The 22,422-nt window shown below is 40.7% G+C and overlaps 1 protein-coding gene and 1 long non-coding RNA gene across 2 annotated transcripts in view; both read right to left on the reverse strand.

Annotated features, from left to right (window-relative positions):
• Mamdc2 (MAM domain containing 2) overlaps nt 1-22,422 on the reverse strand; it is a 158,902-nt gene that overhangs the window by 115,666 nt on the left and 20,814 nt on the right. The gene's annotated exons all lie outside the window — the stretch shown is intronic.
• Nucleotides 11,322-15,361, reverse strand: LOC116103670. Its single transcript, XR_004123534.1, has 2 exons — nt 15,250-15,361; nt 11,322-11,996 (listed from the first exon to the last, which is right to left on the reverse strand). It is a non-coding gene; the product is annotated as an uncharacterized LOC116103670 (long non-coding RNA).

Here is a 22,422-nt window from a genome sequence, read left to right on the forward strand (position 1 = left end):
CACAGCCCTAAAGGACAATCTGCAATGGAAAGTACCCATTCTGTTTTAGCAACGGACTCTGAGCCTTGAGACCTGACTTAACAGGGAAGGCTGAGAGGACTATTTTAAGAGAACAATCTGTTATGGAGACTCTGGTATGCGCCCACTCAAGGGCGTAAGTCAGCATTCTTCCAAGCACAGAAAACACCCTGTCAGGATGAGCATGCCAGCTGTGAGCCATCTGAAGCAGGAGAGGGATATCATACATATCAGGAAGAGGGACACCCATATTGTAAGGCACTAAAGGATAGAAAGCCTGTCTCCAGTCCAGGATTTGGTCGGAGCCTTTCTAGTCAGGGAGGTGGAAAAGCTAACACAATCTCAGAAACGTAGCCTCCCCCAGAGAGACACACTGAAGTGTTTCCCTGTGCCATGACGTGGGGAGAGGAAGGAGTCCTGAGTGAAAGTGTACTGTTGATGTGAGCATGGCCGTGCCAATGACACCAGTGGCTCAGATTCACAGCGATAGCAAAGCCTTCCCCTGCTCTGAGTACAGATGTCCACAGTGTGTGCAGAAAGCACCAACCACAGCGTCAAGCTCCCAGATGCCTGCAGCCTGAGACTGCTTCCCCTATTAAGATTCGCTAATGTGCCTTCTCCTTCAGCTGTATAGAATAGATGGGCTGAGTATCCAGGCAGCTGGAACATCTGCATCAGAGGACACTGCCCACCTGCTCCTAGCTTTTCTGTACCCAGAGGTATTGATTTTTCATCCCTTGTCTTCCCAGTCACGCCAATCTCTAAGTCTCACAGGCCAGGGCATTGGAATTGGTGAAGAGGATCACAACCTTCGCCAGCACAGGGTTTCCAAAGAGGGCCCAGGGCTACCCCTGCTGCCCCGGCTAACATCCAGCCCAAGTCATTGTGTACCTAGGGCAGCATGTTGTCCCTAGGTGGTGGCATGGCTGACGCATCTCAAACTATAATGGAAACTGTTAAATTTTTCACCACTGTGTTATAACCGTTGGGTTTCCTGTCACTAATTAGTCACATATTCTTTTTTATTTTACTACTTTTCTTTTTTGCGCTGTTGGCCATGAGTAGGCTATGAACATGTGCTAGTGTTCCCCCAGCTCCAATGCATTCTTTACAACCTCGAATACAAAACTCATCACAGGAAGTTTATTGTGTCCTCACATTCTACAGCAATATTTTATAAAAATCACCTTGAAGGCTTTGTCTCAAATAAAAATTCCAGGAACTTGTGATGTGTCCATAGACATCTGAACTCACTGTTTGGCTTGGGGCCTGGGAACTGAAGTCCAGACTGCCTAGGTTTAAGCTTGACTTCATTGTTAGCTAAGTGTATTCTTGCTAAGTTGAATCCTTCTTTGTCATCTTGGTGTGTTGCCTTTGTGTGAGTGTGTGTGTGTGTGTGTGTGTATGTGTGTATCTGTGTGTGTGTCTCTGTGTGTCTTTGTGTGTTAGTGGTGCTAGAAGTTGAACCCAGGGTCTCATCTGTGCTGGACTGTACCCCTAAGTCTCTTTATTTTTGAAACAGGGTCTCAGTAAATTGGCTTTGAATTCGCTCAACAGCCTAGTCACACCCTGAAACAGCAATTCTCTTGCCTCAGCCTCCTGAATAACTTGACACAGTAAGAATGTTGATTGTAGAATTAACCGACTACAGGTTATAAACACTGTCAGTCATGCCTGGTCTGTGGTAATTCTTTTACATATATTTCCTTAACCAGAATAAACTACTAGTTATCTACTCCAGCAGTCACTTTCTCCATCTTCCACAGCAGCAGAAGTCCTGTGTGGCCACCAGCACCTAAAATAAAGAGTATGGTTCCCAGCTTCCTTTGTAACGTTGTGTGGCTGGCCTGTAAGACGTGGAAGGATGGGATGTATAATTTAGGGATGCAGTTCAAAAGAAAATGCAGAGCTCCCTCTTTGAAAGGGAAAGGAAAATATGTTGTTCAAGTTACTCATCATAAAACATTTGCATTTCTTCTGGGATTTCTCTCTCTTGACTTGTGATGGCGGTTTCTCTCTCTTTTGCTATATACCTACCTTCCCATCTCCCACGTACATGTGTGCATCAGGCAGATAAAGTTCCCTGATGTTGGTGTAGATCAGGGCAACTGTCTGCAGGACTGTTCAGTCATCCTGCTGACAAATACCAAGTCTTTGTTTGGTGACTCAGTGGTGAGAGGAAGTCAGGCTAGACACCAGCTCACCCCATAATCAGGTGTCCCCAAACCCTGCAGCCCAGTGATGCTTGAGACGACTGAAACCTCTGTGAACAGGAACATGCTAGGCAGCTACCATGAAGCTGAGTGACCTGCTCATCTGAGGAAGTTGTCTGAATGTCTTCCTGGTGGTGCTGGCAGCTCAGAATGGGTGCCACCATCATCACACTCTGCTCCAAGAAGCCATGGGATATCCCTCCCTAGTACTGACCCTTCCTGAGACCATGTACTCAGGACAGTGGTATGGATGGGAGGAAAGAAAATGAGAGGGTCCATGAGGTGAAAGGCCAGGGACCAATACTGAAAAATACGTTCTAGGGAGTTGAAAAGAGAAAGGAGACAGACCTTTGCAGGAGCTGAGGCTGTAACCCTCTGCCACATGTAGGGGGAGATTCCTTAATTGTTTGAATAAATAAAGAAGGCAGAAGCTAATTGCTGGGCATAGATATAGAGGCAGGTTTTTTGGGTCCCAGGAGGAAGAGGAGGAGATGAGATTGAGAAAAGGTTTTTCAGCCAGGGCGTGGAGTGAAGAAGAATGACACCATGTAGGCCTTGGGGCTATTAGAGCCAGGCCCACAGCCTCCACCACTGGATGGATTCTAATATAGAATAGCTGATGAGTTTAGGATGATAGATTCTGAGCCCAGCGGTTGTATCATTTGGCTGATTTTAAAATATTAAGATTGTCCGGTGTTTTCCATTTGTGACAATTCAGGTGGGCAAGAAAGAAGGCATAACTAGGGAGCAATCATTGGCCATAGGCAAAGTCAACCTCTGGGGCTTGCAGTTGGTGGACCCTGAGGGGTAGCTCCAGGCATTCCCAGGAGGGACTGGTGTTGGGCAGCTCAGCAAGCTAGAGGTGGAATCTGGGTGAGATGGCCATTTCTGGCAGCCGACAAGGAGGAATGGGCTGTGCTCATGGGGATACAGTTGGTAGCTGTTCTTGGAGCATAGCCTGAACCTCAGGAAAGCATTAGCTAGCTGTGGGGCCGACAAGATGGCAAGTGGGCAGCTGCTAGTCCCAGAGCCTAGCTGGAGCAAGTGTGATTGTTGAAATTACATGCAACAGCCACATGTTTGATGACTCTTTGAACTTATAAAACAGATTTACATGGATTTATTGTGGTAGTTTGAATATGTTTAACTCATAGGAAGTGGGACTATTAAAAGGGATGGCCTTATTGGAGGAGGTGTAACTTTGTTAGAGAAACTGTGTCACTGTGGAGGCAGGGCTTTGGGGTCTCATATATATGTTCAAATCTGGCCAGTGTGATCCAGACTCCCTTTGAATCAATTCTTGGCTCCTCCAGCACCACATCTGCCTTCATGCTGTCTTGCTTCCTGCCATGATGATAATGAATTAAACCTCTGAACCTGTAAGCCAGTTCCAATTAAATGGTGGGTTTTATAAGAGTTGCCTTGGTCATGGTGTCTCTTCACAGCAATAAAATTCTAGCTAAGACAGTGATCATCTGTTTAACTGCAGTGTCTTATGCACAGGGGCCATCCTTGCATATCACCATAAATTTTAAGTAGAACTTTGGAGAAACATCCTTAGAAATTATCTTTACTTTTCATATCCCTGCCTGAAATGCAATTGCTACTGGGATACTTGCCACCATTTGAGCCCACAAGAATAAAGCCACAACCTGGGGTATCATAATGGTTTGGATACAATAGGACAAAGTATTGGGAGCATGGTCTGCAGTGTGGCAATGTGGGGATATGGAGGCATCAAGAAATTTGGTGGCTGAGGTGTTACCTCCTAGAAGGGGTTGAGCTAGTTCTCTTGGGATCTGGGTTGGTTCCCATGTGAGGGTTGCTGTGAAGGGTTAACCTGGCCTCCAAAATCCTGTATTTCCCTTCGTACTATGTAACTGCCCTCTTTTCCAGTCATGTGATCTTACCATCATGCTATCCATCATACTGTGACATATACAGAAGCCTCCCCCCACTGAAGTTGTATGTTGGCATTTAGTCTAGGCTCCACCCCACAGTTACCTGGCAACAGCCAGGTGTCCCTGACTCACTATGAAAGAAGGCTGTTTGTCCCCTCCTCTCTCTTTGCTCTTGTTCTCTTCTATTGCTCTTTTCCTCCTCTCTTCCCATTCCCCTTCTCTCCATGTGCTCATGGCTGGCCTCTATTCCTATTCCTTCTCCTCTCTCTCTCTCTCTCTCTCTCTCTCTCTCTCTCTCTCTCTCTCTCTCTCTCTCTCTCTTCCTTTTTCTGTCTCTACTACTGCCTCAACTCACCTCCCCATGCTCTAAATAAACTCTATTGTATACTATACCATCCTGTGGCTGGTATCTGGGGCTGGGGAAGTGATGCCTCAGCATGGGCCCACAGAGGCACCCCCTTTCCCCGACCATACCTCTTCACCAAACATATCCCTGGTTTTTCTCTATCTTTCTATAAAACACAGCATCCATCCTTGGGTATTTTATTACAGCAAAAACTATATGTTCTAATATAGATGGCAAATGAGTTAGAAGTATCAATTCCAAAATAAATGCCACTCCCAAAGTTCTGCACCCATTCCAAAAGAGCCAGTTCTAACAAAGGAGCCATTTCCCAAACACTGGCAGAAGGGACAAATGGCATTCTGTGGTGCTTATTAGCATACTAAACACATGCTGGCCTCCAGGCTCCCTCACTATCACAAGTGCCTGTTACACATTTCAGAGAGCATACTAGCATCCTGGTTCTTCTCATCCTGCCCATTACCCTAAAATTCTCCAGGTCAAGGATCCTTCCGGTTTCCATCTGCACAAGGAGCTGGTCCTGTGCCACGGGTTACATACCCAAATACTGTTTGGTCTCCCAGGATTGCCAACACACCTGTGAGCACAGGTAAGACCACCACTTCTGCTCAAATTCCTGGCACAAGAGAGGCTGGTCCAGAGCCATAGGACATAGGAGCCAAGGAACAGCTGGGGACAGGATGCTTCCAGTTTCCATCTGCACCCCGGAGCTGACCCTGTGCCACAGCTCTCCATACCCCAATTCCTCCCTGAGAGAATTAGTCTTCCAGGAGTACTGACACACAGGCTTGCAGGAGGGACAAGCCACAGAGACAGCAAGACCAGCTAACACCAGAGATAACCAGATGGCAAGAGGCAAGGGCAAGAACATAAGCAACAGAAACCAAGGCTACTTGGCATCACCAGAAACCAGTTCTCTCACCACAGTGAGCCCTGGATACCCCAACACACCAGAAAAGCAAGACTCTGATTTAAAATCACATCTCATGATGATGATAGAGGACTTTAAGAAGGACATAAATAACTCCTTTAAAGAAATACAGGAGAACACAGGTAAACAGCTAGACGCCCTTAAAGAGGAAACACAAAAATCCCTTAAAGAACTACAGGAAAACACAATCAAACAGGTGAAGAAATTGAACAAAACCTTCCAGGATCTAAAAATGGAAATGGAAACAATAAAGAAATCACAAAGGGAGACAACCCTGGAGCTAGAAAATCTAGGAAAGAAATCAGGAGTCATAGATGCAAGCATCACCAATAGAATATAAGAGATAGAAGAGAGAATCTCAGGTGTAGAAGATACCATAGAAAACATTGACACAACTGTCAAAGAAAATGCAAAATGCAAAAAGGTCCTAAGCCAAAACATCCAGGAAATCCAGGACATAATGAGAAAACCAAACCTAAGGATAATAGGTATAGAAGAGAGTGAAGACTCCCAACTTAAAGGGCCAGTAAATACCTTCAACAAAATTATAGAAGAAAACTTCCCTAACCTAAAGAAAGGGATGCCTATAAACATTCAGGAGGCCTGCAGAACTCCAAATAGATTAGACCAGAAAAGAAATTCCTCCTGTCACATAGTAGTCAAAACACCAAATGCATAAAACAAAGAATATTAAAAGCAGTAAGGGAAAAAGGTCAAGTAACATATAAAGGCAGACCTATCAGAATTACACCAGACTTCTCACTAGAGACTATGAAAGCTAGAAGATCCTGGGCAGATGTCATACAGACACTAAGAGAACACAAATGCCAGCCCAGAAAATACCCAGCAAAACTCTCAATTACCATAGATGGAAAAACCAAGATATTCCACGAGAAAAACAAGTTCACATAATATCATTTGACAAATCCAGGCCTACAAAGGATAATAGATGGAAAATACCAACACAAGGAAGGAAACTACACCCTAGAAAAAGCAAGAAAGTAGTCTTCTTTCAACAAACCTAAAAGAAGATAGTCATACAAACATAAAAATAACATAAAAATAACAGGAAGCAACAATTACTATTCCTTAATATCTCTTAACATCAACGGACTCAATTCCTCAATAAAAAGACATAGACAAAGACACTGGATACGAAAACAGGAGCCAGCATTTTGTTGCATACAGGAAACTCACTTTGGTGTCAAAAGACAGATGCTACCTCAGAGTAAAGGCCTGGAAAACAATTTTCCAAGCAAATGGTCCCAAGAAACAAGCTGGAGTAACCATCTTAATATCGTATAAATTCAACTTTCAACCAAAAGTTATCAAAAAGGATAAAGAAGGACATATACTCACCAAAGGAAAAATCTACCAAGAAGAACTCTCAATTCAGAACATCTATGCTCCAAATGCAAGGGCACCCACAATTCATAAAAGAAACTTTACTAAAGCTCGAAACACACATTGCACCTCACACAATAATAGTCAGAGACTTCAACATCCCACTTTCATCAATGGGCAGATCATGGAAACAAACTAAACAGAGACACAGTGAAACTAACTGAAGTTATAGACCAAGTGGATCTAACAGATAATTATAGAACATTTCACCCTAAAACAAAAGAATATACCTTCTCAGCACCTCATGGTACCTTCTCCAAAATTGACCATACAATCAGTCACAAAACAGGCCTCAACAGATACAAGAAGATTGAATAATAATCCCATGCATCCTATCAGATCACCATGGATTAAGGCTGGTCTTCAATAGCAACAAAAACATCAGAAAGCTCACATACATGGAAGCAGAACAATGCCCTACTCAATGATAACTTGGTAGAGGAAGAAATAAAGAAATTAAAGACTTCTTAGAATTTAATGAAAATGAAGGTACAACTACCCCAAACTTATGAGACACAATGAAAGCAGAAAACCCATAGCTAAAACTAAGAGGAAAACTCATAGCTCTGAGTGCCTTCAAAAAGAAACTGGAGAGAGTATACACTACTAGCTTAACAGCACACCTGAAAGCTCTAGAACAAAAAGAAGTAAATATACCCAAGAGGAGTAGGTGGCAGGAAATAATCAAACTCAGGGCTGAAATCAACCAAGTAGAAACAAAAAGAGCTATACAAAGAATCAGCAAAACCAGGAGCTGGGTCTTTGAGAAAATCAACAAGATAAATAAACCCTTAGCCAGACTAGCCAGAGGGCAGAGACAGTATCCAAATTAACAAAATCAGAAATGAAAAGAGAGATATAACAAGAGAAATTGAGGAAATTTAAAAAATCATCAGATCCTACTACAAAAGCCTATATTCAACAAAACTGGAAAACCTGGATGAAATGGACAATTTTCTAGACAGATACCAAATACTTAAGTTAAAACAGGATCAGATAAACCATCTAAACAGTCCCATAACCCCTAAAGAAATAGAAGCAGTCCTTATAAGTCTTCTAACCAAAAAACGCCCAGGACCAGACAGGTTTAGTGCAGACTTCTATCAGACCTTCAAAGAAGACCCAATACCAATACTCTTCAAACTATTCCAAAAAATAGAAACAGGAGGAACACTATCAAATTCATTCTATGAAGGCACAGTTACACTTGCATATTCTCCCCTGGAGATGGAACGGTTTCTGTCTAATCAGGAACTTGTCACAATTTCCTTTCATAGAGGACATCATAAGAGATTTTTTTCTAGTTCTATCATGTTTAATGTTTCAAATAGATTTTAAAACTGGTTGAGTGCATATAACTTTTGGCTTCAGAAGATATCATGTATATTTAAGAGGCATTTAACTATTATAAATTATTATGATGACTTAAAAATTTTATTAGTTTAATAAAAAAAGAAAGGAAGGAATAAAAACAAAATCAAACAAAACCTAAGCAAAGAAAAAAAATCTCCAACTCATGGACTTCCTCAGCCCCAGCTTCTCATTCTTCTTATTACCCTGGTATGTTGACCATACTCATCTCTTTTGTCTTCCTTTCTTTGTGCTCTCTCTTTTTGTTTCTCTCTCTTGGTCTCCTTGCCCATACTCGTTTTCTTCCACTTTTTCTCTCCTTGCCTCTCTTCTCATGGCCAAGTCCAGTCTGCTGGCCACGTTCAGTCTACTACTTTCTCTCTCTGCTCTGGACTCTTCCAGATGCTTCTGTCTGTACTCTCCCTCATAAATTCAACAAAACCTTCCATTTAACCCTACCTTGGAGTTGTTATGCCTTCAGTTTATACAAGAAGAAGCCTCTATCCCAGATGATGTAAAGGTAATAAGCCCAGGCTTCTTTCTTTGGTGTCCAGGTATTGATTTTAGAGGTTCACAATAAGCTTGCAGACATCTGAATGCTTGGCAGGGGAGCACAGCTTGCTTGCATGCTTTTCAGTCAGATTCTCCAAAGGGCCCATGATCATAAGAGATTAGTTACATAGCTATAAAGTCTGATCTTTCAGTGTCTGCTCAGTGTTCTCTTTGTTCACATTGAAGTTGTAATAGTACCTAGTCAATGAATGTAGGGCATAGAGCAGAATAATACAGACAAGACACTGCAGGACTGGATTGGAAGATGGAGGTTGTGGCACAGACCAGAGGAAACCAAATACCTCATCTTGGTGAGATGAAAGTCATAACTATCCCAGAGTCATAAATGAACCCCTCCTGGTCCTCCTGGACATTCAGGCATGTCTCAGAGAAATCAGAGTACCTACCCTTCAAGACTACGATAATAAAGAGAGCAGCACTACAGTACAAGTCACATGATTCTTTTCCACTGCACATAGAAGTTATGTTTGTAGAACTGGAGATGTTCAAGTGTACAATAGCATGAGCTCAAAAACAATGCATGCCAATTTATTAAAACACACTTTACTGTACTGGGGCTGAATCTCATTGACAGAATATTTGCCTGCCATGCGCACCGACCAAGGCCCTGAGTTCCATCCCCAGCACAGCGAAGGGGAACAAGAATAACTTATTTGCTAAAAACAAAATGCTAGTGCTCATCTTAGCTTCTGGAAACAAAACATCAACAGACTTGCTGGCCACACAGCTTCCAGGAACCATAAGAAACATAATGTCAAAGTAGAATGCAGTTGAGCAAAGTACCATAAAATGATGTAGTTGGTCTCTGAAAGCTGCTAGTGTCTTGCACATAATTCACATTATTTGAAAGCTGCTAACATACTGTTTATAAATCACTGCAGAAGAGTGTTCTTCTTCCCTATTGGTCTCTCCAGTGTCTTTGGAGAAAGGCCAAAGTTCAATAACACTGTCAGCAGTCCAAGAAGAGATTTTCCAGCTGCAAAGCTCACACTGATGGTCAAGCACCCCTGTTAGTACATGGACCAGTCATTCTATTCAGAGGAGAACGTCATCTTGCCCAGATAGGGGAAGTCTTCCCATAGGGGTTTGTTTTATTTTATGGGTTTCTTGTTATTGTTTTATTTTGTATGACACTTTATTGCAAATATCCAGTGCTTCTCGGGTACAAGATGTACAAGCACCACAAACTCAAACACACTTGGCTTGTCAGAAGCCAGAGCTACCTTCTTTAAAACCACATATTTGTAAATGCTTAACCTAGGAAATGAGAGCTTAACCCACTGACAGCTCATTTCTCATTTCCTCACACAGGCTCTGTTGCATCTTAAATAGGAGCTAATAAAAATATGCTTTCATTTTGGCCTACGCCTTTCTTAGGCATAGGTTTTAGTGTGGTCGAGATGGGAACAAATGTGTGGTAATCTGCTGTTGATACAAGACTTTGGGAATGCAGCTATTGAGATTAGAAATACAACATGGCCTGGTGTGTGGGGGGGAACCCTCATCAGCTAGATGCAAACCCAGGAAACTTTTACCAGAGCAAGATGGGCAGGGAGCGTGCCCTTGCCCGTCAACAGTTTCAACTAAAGTGCTAACAGTGCTGCAACCTACAGATGTGCAGTTAGGGCCAGATGAGCCCCAACTGCTGTTATAGAACATGTTTGAGAAGCATGAAGCTGCCACTCTTGATCTAGCATAAGCAGAATCATAGATCCAGACAACTGAGCAAGGGACTAGAATTTAAGATGACCATGAATCCTGAAGAGAAAGGCCCTGGCCAAAATGGGAAATTTGATCCTTAGAAAGTCAGGTCCTGTTAGAAACTTCATACACTAATAGAATTTGTGATCACTCAGAAACAAATTCTCTCTTTTAGTTTTATTTTACTTGCTGGGTTAACTGAGGCCATGAAAGCACACAGTGATCTTAGGGTAGATTTTCTGTATACTCTGCTATCCTTATCTTTTTAACCCCTTTCTCTCCTATTATTTTCCTGACTAAAAGAAAAGATACTTTATTTTCTGCTTCTGGCTTTGTTTTGAGACAGGGGCTCAACTGAGTAACCCAGAGTAGGCTCCAATTCCTTCCAGCACACCCTCAGATTCAACCACATAAGAGAAACATGCACTGCTTGTCTTTTCATTAATGATAATATTTATGGCATCCACTAAATGAACAGCTAATCTTCAATATATCCCATTACATTTCACTCTTGAGCAGCCCCTAAGTAGTGGAAATGAGGTTCTTCAGAACATACAGCATTTGTATTCCTAAATTCAGTGACCCAGCGTCCCTGCTTTAGAGTGTATGCACTCATTCTGAAATATACTTAAAGGAACTTTTAGAAAAATATGAATTTCATGTTTCTCTCTTCCCTTGGCCTCTCTGCCTATTGATATCAGATCCTGTCTGAGCCCAGGCCCCTCTTCTTCTTCTTTTAAATTATCACTTTGGTTTCTTTTTAGTACTGCTGAGTCTATAGTCATGGATACTTCCCCTATCCACAAATTCATAAATGAAAATGCTTTCACCAGAGCTGACAAAAAAGTTACCCAAAGGCTATATAATACAAATTCTTTCCACGGTTTTATTTTAGTAATAAGTTACAATAAAAATTATAGCTCATTTGTATAGGGACCATTAAGTTTATAAAACATGCTCCCGCTTCACAGTCCCTGCACAGAAATCCTGGGAGATGGTATAGTGAGGCAAAGAGCAGCTCAGCTCAGCTAAGTTACTCAGCAGTCACTCTGTTGTCACCACATTCATATGAGAAAGAATATGAAAAAGAAGAGCCTGTAGATTTATATATAACTCATGCTTTGGTGCTTGATTAATTTCCCTCTTGCTGAGCAGGTCTTAAGTTCTCCTTGGATGATGAAAAGTAACAGGCAGGTAGTTGAGCCATTGGTTCTTTACAAAACAAAGCGTTGGCAGTTCAGTATAATTTTTAAGTTCTAAGAGACACCTTAGCACTTAATTTCCATTTCACTTGAATGCGGAAAAAAAACCAGAGTAGTTGCTTTGTTCTTCAAGCCCTTGGATATAGGATGGTGCCAATCAGAAAGTTTTTACACTCATGAGTGGAAATCACAACAGTTTAGTTCAATCCAGTGCTGCCTCTTGTATCTTACAGCTTGTCTCTGTTACTAAAGAATATAACTCAGCATTACCAATCTTAGTTCTAACAAACCAACTCTAATGAGTGCCTCCAGGTAGACCAGTACTCTCCTCTGGGTCTTCTGAAAAGCAGTATTGGTTGAGGAATTAGTTTTGGCTTTTAAAAATTTTGTCTACAGAACTCTAGATTTTGGACTTTTTAAGTATCATTAGCAGGCTACTACAATTAAGAGGCTACTAATTTTGAATTATTTGACTGGTCACACTTTTGTTTTCAAAGCCAACCACATAACAACAGACTTGTTGAAATTATTTTAATAAATCTTATACATTTAAGTCTCAGAATACTTACTTAAGAATGTTGGGGGAGAAAACAAGTAGGTAAAGAAATATCAAGCAAAAAATGAAAAATCAAACAAAAAAATATCCAAGAACAAAAACCAAATACAGTATTTTAAAATAAGAAAATAACAAATGGGATAGTCAAGGATCCATAGCAAATACATATAATAAAGTCAAGAAATGTTCTACTGCTTGAATACAATTTACTATGTAGTCAAAAGTCACAGATCACATTATAGATGAATTATGTCATAATAAGACCTAGTCTTTCAAATCATTCAAATAATCAATGTATAAGAAGTTACTAAACAGTTTATTTCTCAGTTTTCTACTTCCAGGGACTCAAGTTTTTGGATGTCTCTTAGCACTTGCAAGTTATACTTAATGTCAATGTTTTATTTTTTTTAAAGAACTGGTGGCTCAACTATCTCCCTCTTACCTTTTGCTTTCCAAAGAGAACTTAAGACCTGCTCAGCAAGAAGGAAGAAACACTTCTAATTGGAAACTTAGACACCTACCCAAAGCTAGAGAAGTCATGGATCTTGGAGGAGAACCTACAACAGCCTCTTTACCAAAACAACATAATACCCAACTACATTGTAAGTATTTGTTTTTGTACACACAGATAAGTCCTTGCCCCTCATCAGAGAAATTTCTCTTTGCTACAGATGGAGATCATTACAGAAAACTACAACCAATCAAAATGCAGAAGTCTGGAACTCAGTTCTAATGAATACATCTAAAAACAACTCTGGCTCAGAAGGTTCAGGGAACACTGTGGAAGAGGAGGAGGAAAGATCTTAAGAACCAAAGGACCAGGAAGTTTGCTATAACACTGTGTTCCCTGGTGATGTCAGAAGCTACAACCAAGAAGTCTCACCAACATGACTGCTTAAACAGGAGCTGAACAAGGACAATAACAATAGACACTCCAAAGTGGATGGTGGGAGTATGGGGGATACTAGGAGGCCTCAACTATACACAAAGAACTACAGGTAACTAAAGGAAGCTGAGAGCAGGAGAAATAGTCTTTCCCAATGAAGAGCACACCAATTGGCTCTCTAATACCAAATGGTCAGCCCTGAAAACATACACACAAGTGACATTATACAGCCTTGAGTAGGTTATATTTAGAAATACATATTTGTGTGCACATATATGCATGTAATAAATGAGAAACAGAGTTTATGAATTTGATAGAGAACAAGGAAGGGTATATGTGAGAGTTTGGAGGAAGGAAAGGGAATGGAGAAATTATGTAATTATATTGTAATCTCAAAAACAAAACAAAAATTCTCCACCAAAAATAATGTCATTTCTTAAATAAGTAATACCTGTGTTGCAATTATTCAGTTTAAATATATCAAAGTCTGTAATCCTTTACAGGATTCATTTTTAGTTAGTTTGTTTTTGTTGTTTTGTTTTTATTTTTTTATCTGCTCTAGGTGGTTAAAATCCAGCTCCACTCCTCTCCAGAGTATGAGCTTCAACCTTGCTACTTCTCTTTTCAAAGAACAGCCAGGTCAATACTCATTTTGTGTGTGACTATCTTTCAGGAAGTGCAATAAATCCAGGTGCCACTGGCCAGGGGAGGATTTAGCTATTGGTAATCTCTAATGTGATGTGCTAGGTTTTAATAATGCATAATGAAAATGTGCTCTGTCCACCAGTCCTCATGCATCCACTCCACACAATTTCTAAAGTCCTGCCCATGACTTTTGCAATCATCTCTTCCTGAGATGCAGAGGTCGAGCAACTGGGCAGGGTTGCAAAAAGGCAATTAAGGCAGTTCTGAGCGGAGGAAAATGTCAGGAAGGATACATTCTACTTAGCCAAGATCAGCCTGACATGAAAGTGGTGCCCTAGGAACCCAAGGGAGCACAACTGAAAGAACAAATATTTCTGGTTGAAATTTGTTTCCAAACTTTCCTGGAACTCCTCAAGGTCATGAGGTTCTAGAAATCAGAGCACACACTGTCTCTCTAGGTACACAAGAGTGGTTCAAGGCCAATTCACCATTATCTGAGGGGCTTTTTGAAATTAGAAGTTGAAAAAAATTTTCAAATTTCTTTTCTTAAAACAATACTTTGGAGGGTTTGTAGCCTGTGCTATCCACTAAGGCATAAAGGAGGGCTGTGGGTTGTTTGTTGTTGTTGTTGTTTTTGCTGCAGCTGCAGCAGCTGCAGTTGTCTTGAGGTAGGCTATAGCTCAGGCTGTCCTGGAACTCTGTATGTAGCCCAGGCAGGTCTCAAACTCATAGAAATCTGCTTGCCTCAGCTTCTTGAGGATTAAGATTACAGATATTAGCCATCATACATGGCTTAAAGTAGTTTTTCATTTTAAAGACTTGTTAGGTACACTGTCACATGTGACTGCTGACATGTCACTGTCTATGAAATGTTTATAATGATGAATCCCAGCTACAAGAATATCAGAGAAGGCATGTAGGGGCAGGAGCCACATAGGTTGTGCTAAATTGGAAAAAGAGTAAAAAACAAACAAACAAACAAACAAACAAAAACACCCAGAGTTGTCATAAATGTGGCCACTATTAATATTCGTCTCTTTGACTTTTTTATAAACCCATAAAATAACTACAAGTAAACAAAACAGGAACCAGAAGAATAAAATCTCCTGATATGGTTGGGAATGAAATGACATGGTAAAGAGGCAATGGAAATGGAACACCACATATGAGCTGGAATATCCAGGAGATAATCTGGAGCTATTATTTCTTATGGGTTCAATTCAGCTTCCTTCTGTTTCATTTACAGCTTTGCCTTCAGGTCCTGCCCCTCAAGCAATAGGAAATCCTATCCTCTCTTTGCAAATGCCTCTAGAATGCATTTTGTATGTTCTTATTCAGTAATTTCTTCAAGTAATCAGTGCTGGAGTCCAATATTACTCCCCTCGTCCCCCACACTCATTCTGCACTGCAGGACTGCATTCTGGAGGCAAGACTCAAGCAATGAAAGGTACTCTAGGGGGAAGTTGGGAGAGTTGAATGTAAAGAGCACTTTGGGTATATTATACCTGTTCTTTTCTGCTTTAAGTGGTGTCATTTACACTGTGGCTGTATCTCCTATGGTATCACCATGGTCATGGCTTCATTGGTGTTCCATGGCCCTATTAGAGTTTTACAGCTTCAACATGATACACTGGCTACCCCAGGGTTCCAAGATTCTGATGCCATCATAGTCCTAGAATGCTATCATGGTTACATGGCTTAATTGGGGTTGACTCTGTCATGGTTCTATGGACTCACTGTGTTTCCATGGATCCACCATAGCTTTACAGCTCTATTGGGAAGCAATGACTCCTTTGGAGTTTACATGACTCTGAATCCATGGCTTACCATGTTAAAAATCAATTGTATTAGTATTTACTTTTTCTTTCATAAGCAACTTTAATAAAGTATTTCATCAACACAACTTTTAGAAATACAGTATCATTCTAAGCAACCATTTCCAGCAGATCCAGGTTTTTATTTACTAAATACACGTTTACTAATACATATTAAACTAAGCATATAACACTAAATAAACTTCCTGAAATAACCATTGTCCTACCTCTAACCTGCACACCAATTTTCAGGATCTCTGGTGCCTAATGAATTAAGGATACACTTATATCTTTTTCTATCACCTCCACAGTAAGTTCAAAAGAGAAGGCCCACCTTAGATTTTCTGCTCATTGGTCCTGGAGGCACAGTATAGCACAGTGGTTTAAAGACTGGATTCTCGAATGGCTCTTGCTTTAGTTTTTATGCCATCCACTTGCTAGCTGAATGGGTAACTTACTCAACTCTCTGTGCCAATTTCTTTTTCTTTAAAAGATTTTTCTGCTGGCCTCCCTTTCCCAACAAAAGTCTTCCATTCTTTGGACCACAAAGGGATGTTGTATTTTGATTTTATACACATTGGAGTTTGTCCAGGGAGTCACATGTCTACCTCCTGTGCTGTCTCGACTTTTTATCTTTGGAGGGAAGGAACAATGCCTTCATTGTCACATGATACTCCCAAACCAATGCTCCCTTGGCCCTACAGAAAAGATGTCCAACAGAAGCTGTTTCACCTGATGCCAGTTTCATGCTGTACTCTCTAAGCACTGGCTGCCCCAGATCTACAGTTCCTACCCTGCCTTTTAAGTGGTGTGCATGTACAAAATAATAAAAAACAAACAAACAAACAAACAAAAACCCAAAAACATTTGCCTAGCTCACAGCTTAAGTAAAATAAGTATTTTCCTTACTTGTATAGTTGTTCATACTTTTAGGATGTCAACTCTGTAAAGCTTAACTCTGCTCTGGATTCCTTCTTCAAATTATATAACATCCTCAAATAGTACCGTGCTTTACAGTTTGTAACCTGCATTTGCTCCTGAGCCATACAACATGCGATATTCTTCATGGGGGTACACAGAGCATAGTTCTCTTCATGTTACAGACACTGGAACTCAGACAGGATAAGTGCCACACCCAACACCATTCCACTCAGCACCTGTAGGCCTGGATGGAATATATATAATTGTTGGCTCCAATCTGATTCTCTGACCCAGCCTCCCAATGAGGAACTGTAACCATGGCAATACCATACTGTGAGGCTATAGTCAAACAATGAGAGTCTAAAGTGATCTTATTAAGTTATCTTGAAGAGCTGCATTTCCTACTTTACTTTCCACCCATGTCAGCAAATACAAGACCCAGCCTCAGGTGCAAAATTCATGTTAAGACTGTATTAGCCGATGACAGACTGGAAAGTGCATGCCAGATCAGTCTGAGTCTAGTACTTTTTTGCTGTATGTGCAGTTTTGCTCTTGTACTGAAAACTTATTGAGGGTGTGAGCATGGATACTTTTATTAATATCATAAACCCTGTTAAGAGAATATATTTTATTTCACTGACAACTGACCAGAAAGTTGTTGATGACTCTATTGGGACATGCAAGAAAAAGTAATATGACTGTATATGTGCCATAGACAGGGGTGTGGAGTATATTCTGGGACACAGAATGCTGTAAGACATTGCTGTGGGTCCTTCAGAATGGGAGACTGTCCTCCATCCCATCAGATAGTTGCTGGAAGGTAGTAGCAGCTGGATAATTTGATGAAGAATGTCTTTGCTGAAGGGGGCTAGCACACCTGAGATCCCATGCTTTTCCTGGATGTAAAAGAAATGTATTTAAAGGCTTGATTTCCTTGTCCCAACTTGGAACAAGGTAAAGGGCCTTCCTCAATGCTCACGAAGTAAGTTTAGCCTTCATTGAGTTTGCATCCCAGCCCAGTGTCTTCCTTACCAAGTCCTGTTTTCTCTTTCACCCATTCTCTGGAGATGGACCCTCAAGCATGCTCTTCTAAGTTTCCTGCCCAGTAAACCTCTGAGGGTTTACATCTAGGGACACAGACAGCATAATGTTTTTTGGGTTATTGATTTTCAGTACCTTATTAACAAACTTTCCTGGTTTTATGAAGGGGTAGTTTTTGATGCTAAGGTCCTGTTCCCCAATTGGTTCTTGGTCAATAAAGAAAGCTAAGGGCTAATCGCTGGGTGGAAGGTACAGACAGGACTTTCAGGTCCCAGGAGGAAAAGGGGGATACAAGGAAGGAGAGAAAGAGTTTGGCCATGCTTTGGAGGGAGAAGAAGCCAGCAGCCATGTGAGGTCTCAGGAGGAGTTGGGGCCTGTGGCTGTTCCTACAGGCAGGTGCTTGGGGGAGTTTAACAACTGAAGTTTAGGGCAGGTGGGAGAGATGGAAATAAGAAATTGACAAGTGCGTGATTTTCCAGGTGGGAGATAGTGGGACTCAGCAATATTTGTCCAAAAGCAATTTGAAAAGGAACAACTGTGTGTGTGTGTGTGTCTTTCATCTGAGGGTTCAAGGGAAGCTGGGTGGGGACTGGTAGAGAGGTCTCTTCCCAGAGCTAAAGGCTGGTAGAGTGTAAAACTAAAGGCAAGTTTTATCCTTCATCTATATCCTCCATAAGTCAATTTTCTTCTCATCTCTGCAGGTACCCAAGATATTGCTAAATGTTGATTTTCAGCACCAGCAAACAATTAAGACAATGACACATGGCCTGTAGGAAAGCTCCCCAGGAACTGCCTGGCTTGATGAGGAAACCCAGATGCTCTTGAACATTGAAAATCAAAGACAAAGACTGTGTGGCCAGTTCCTCCTAAGCCTCCATGGCCTGTTGTGCAATTATGTCCTTTAGTCGTTCCCTAGCTTACTTATAGTGTACTCCCCAGTACCAGCCACCATACTCTTGTAGGGAACCAGGTCATGTCCTTCCTCTGCTCAAAAGTACCTTGGCAGTGTGTAAGTGCTGTAACATGGCTGTTTCCCACCTCATTTTTACTCATGATCTTCTAAATATGTCTTCATACACTCCAAGCATGCTTTATCCTCAGGGACTGAGTTTCTTTCACATTTTGCCTATAGCACTTGAACCCCAGAAAGAGACACAGAGCCTCCCTTATTTCTTGGAGTCTCTCTGCTCAGATGTGAGAGAGATCTTCCAAGATGGTTCCTCCTACCTGATCTCCTATTGTGACTTATTTTTTTCATAGTAGGGGATATCTCTATGCAGGGTGAGAAACTGTTATCTGAAACTGAATATGGTCACAAATACAAGATTTCCTAGTACTTGCATGCTGCCACAAGTGGAAATTCCATACCTGGCTTCATGACAAGTCATGGTCAAAGCAGAGGTGTAGATCAAGCATGATGGTATATGTCTATAGTCGCAGCTACTCAGGGGGTAGAGGCCAGAGGATCACATGCACCCATGATTTCAAGGCTTGGCTGTATACTTACAGTAAGAAATACCTTTAAAAAATAGTCTCAGCTATGCTAAAGGCATTGTATAGCATTATCTTTAGGCTATATGTATAAGATGGATCATGCAACATAAATGGATATTGTGTTCAGTCTTTGGTCCTATCTCCCAGATTTCTCATTATGTATATACAAATACTTAAAAATCCCAAAGATGAAACATTTTTCTTCCCAAATATCTTAGTTTCTTTTCCTGCTGTGAAAAAACACTCTGACAAAAGCAATTTAAAAGAGAAGGAGTTTATTCTAGCTGGCAGGTCAAAGTACAGGCCACCATGGTGAGGAAATCAAGGCAGCAGGGGCTTGAAGAAGCTGATCACAGGACACCAGCAAACCCAGGACAAAGATGTGAGGTAGTGCTCAGCTCCCTCCCTCCTATGCAGACCAGAATCCCTTACTCAAAGAATAGTCCCACCTACAATAAAACGAGTCTTCCCATATAAATGAACGTAATCAAGACAATACCTCACATGCACACCTAACAGCCTATTTATCAGGTGACTCTAGACTCAGTCACATTTACAACAAGTGTTAGCTACCACAATATAAACTTTGGAGAAAGAATACTCAACCATTACTCTCATGTTTACTTTTTCAGTGTCCCTGTATTAGTCTGTAAGTTCCTTGAGTGTAGGATTTTGTCCTGTTTACTCTCATTCCCAGTTTCTATGTTACCACATGGAGTAACTCATGGATTTGATTGTAAGAACAAAAAAACTATTGATTCCCACTAAAATCTCTGAAAGTAGGGGGTGCAGAGGTGGCTCAGTGGTTAAGAGCACTAACTGCTCTTCTAGAGGATGTATGCAGGTCAATTCCCAACAGCCACATGGTAGTCCATAACTGTCTGTAGTACACATAAAATAAAAGAAAAAAAGAAAAAAATTAAAAAAAAACTTGAAATCACATAGGAACAGGATGGTGAGGAAACACAGGGAGGAGCTTCCTAGATTCTGTGCTGTGAGAATCCTGGGCCCTGGAAAGTTCTGCGTAAATAGCCCATAAGGTTGGGAAGCGATTCTGGTAAAGAAGCAGCACGCACCACTCTGTGTTTGAGAGTACTGGCTATGCCAGGGGCTGAGAGAAGAATACATGTTCATTGCAAAATGGGACATCCTAACTCTGCAACTTTTTTGACCTATTCAAAATTTGAGGGGCCTCTAAGCATGAACCAGGCAAAGCTTGGACTCCTGCCTGGATGAGGCTCAGTCCATTCTCTTTGATAAAGATTGAATTGCTTTCCCAGTTAGGATATTGAAAGACCAGAAGAGAAGTATGCTTTTGGAACTACAAGCTTCTGAGAGTTCAGTGGCTTAAAGCCGATTCTAATAGAATGCTAAGCCTCAGATGTTACCTATGGATAGATTAGTGGTCTTCAAATCTACCTGTGGATAGAGTAGTGGTCACCAACAGAGCTCTAAACCTCAGATGTTATCTATGGCTAGATTAGTGACAATCATATTTACATATGGCCAGATTAGTGGTCAATAAAAGTATTTATCTTTTGCACAAATGTCAAGATTCTTAGGATGAAACACATTTGCTTTCAACTCTGGACATCTGGTAGAGCAAAAAATACAAAAGATATCGATGAAAGCTGATATACTAGAATGCTCACCATGACACACCTTTTCAGGGATACAAATGCATTTGCAACTATAGTTATCTTATGTCAGACCTGCTGTCCGGATTTGGAAAGCTGATACCCATAGGTTTTGCTGAGCACCTGTATTCACTGTTACTCATTTCTTGGGTATGTCTCCTCTGTGATTTGAAGGAGGGATGCTTTCTTAATTTATCCTTATTATACTTCACATGGACAGATGGAAACATAATTGGTCATTTGCCTCAGTGTTAACTCCCATACAGTTAAGCTCTTGATGAGTTGTTCTGTTGTAGCAGCTCAGTGTTTGCTCTTTGCTTTGTCTTGTTACAACATGGGCTGTACAAAGTACCAGACTGAGTTCTTTCTTGAATATCAAACCTAAGCATGCCTTCCTCTACTGACTGTATTGCCTTAGTCATTTGTCACCCAGGAGAGGGTCTTCAGAGACACCCCATTACCCCACCATAAATGTTTTATGCTTCTTAAACTTAGAGGAGTTATGTAATGAAATGTTTGTTGCTTAGAAAGTTGAAGACACCTGAGATGGATAGACAGGCACAGATACAGCACATCAGACACTCAACACACATACCTTTGCTTATAAATGCAAATACAGTTTCAGAACATATATAAGAAATTGGTTGTAGTGGTTACTTATAGGATGGGGTAGGGGAGAAAGGAGACTTTTAACTTAATGAATATAATGAATGAATAATAACTTATTTTAAACTTTCTTATGCATAGTCATTTTTACTAACATTAGTTTGTAATGCCAACAAGAATGTGAGAAATACATTTTTATTTGTACTTAATACACTTTACTTTTTGAGATAAAAATACTTATTCCTATATAGCTCAGCAAAATCCAATAAAAACCTTTTGAGTAAAATCCTATTGCTTTTGTAGGTTTCCATTTAGTCACTAGCATGTTGCAAGGAGCATGGGCTTTGGAATGAAAATCACTGGGGTGCAAAAAAAAAAAAAAAAAAAAAAAAAAAAAAACCAACCAGATGTAATATTTGAAAGCCTGTATTTCACGCAGCTTACCTAAGCTTCATTTTTTCTTATCTCAAAAACAGCTCAACAGTAAAGAGCTTTGGCTGCTCTTGCAGAGGATGAGAGTTCAGTTCCCAGCACCCACAACAAGTGGCTCTAGCTTTAACTCCAACTCCAGGAGAGCCAGCGTCCTCACCTGGCCTTCTCAGGTACTTCCACTCATATGCACATAATTCCACAAACAGAGAGACAGATAGACATGCATGCATGCACACTCACACAAATGCTACACAAATAAGATAAATCTTTAAAACAACAACAATACCTAAATACAGATCTGTTAGACAGACTAGAAATCATTTAAATGAACCAGCTTAGCAAACAGTAGGCTTCAGAAGCAGCTACATTATTGTAATTTTCTCATTTTCACTTTTAAAAGACAGTGGTGATAAAGTAATATGACTTTTAAAAATAGTGGTCTGAATACTTAAGTCATGAAAAATAGGATTCTAGAACATTCCAATATTTTAAAAATCCTTTTATATGATAACTATTTCTCAAGTGTATTTTGTGCTCTCTATTGAGTAAGATACTAAAAGAAGAAAAGAACATGAATCTGCTTTGTAAGGTGTTTCTGATCTATAGGAGAGGAATTAGGGAAGGAAAAAAGGTCATTTGACTAGAAACTAGAGTAAGGCCGATACTGGAGAAGTCATCTCCCAGTGGATCCATTCGTAAGTTCACTCAGCTTTGACACGTTTCATCAGTTTAT

The sequence above is a fragment of the Mastomys coucha genome, unplaced genomic scaffold, assembly GCF_008632895.1.
Source record: "Mastomys coucha isolate ucsf_1 unplaced genomic scaffold, UCSF_Mcou_1 pScaffold21, whole genome shotgun sequence".
Classification (NCBI taxonomy): Eukaryota; Metazoa; Chordata; class Mammalia; order Rodentia; family Muridae; genus Mastomys; species Mastomys coucha.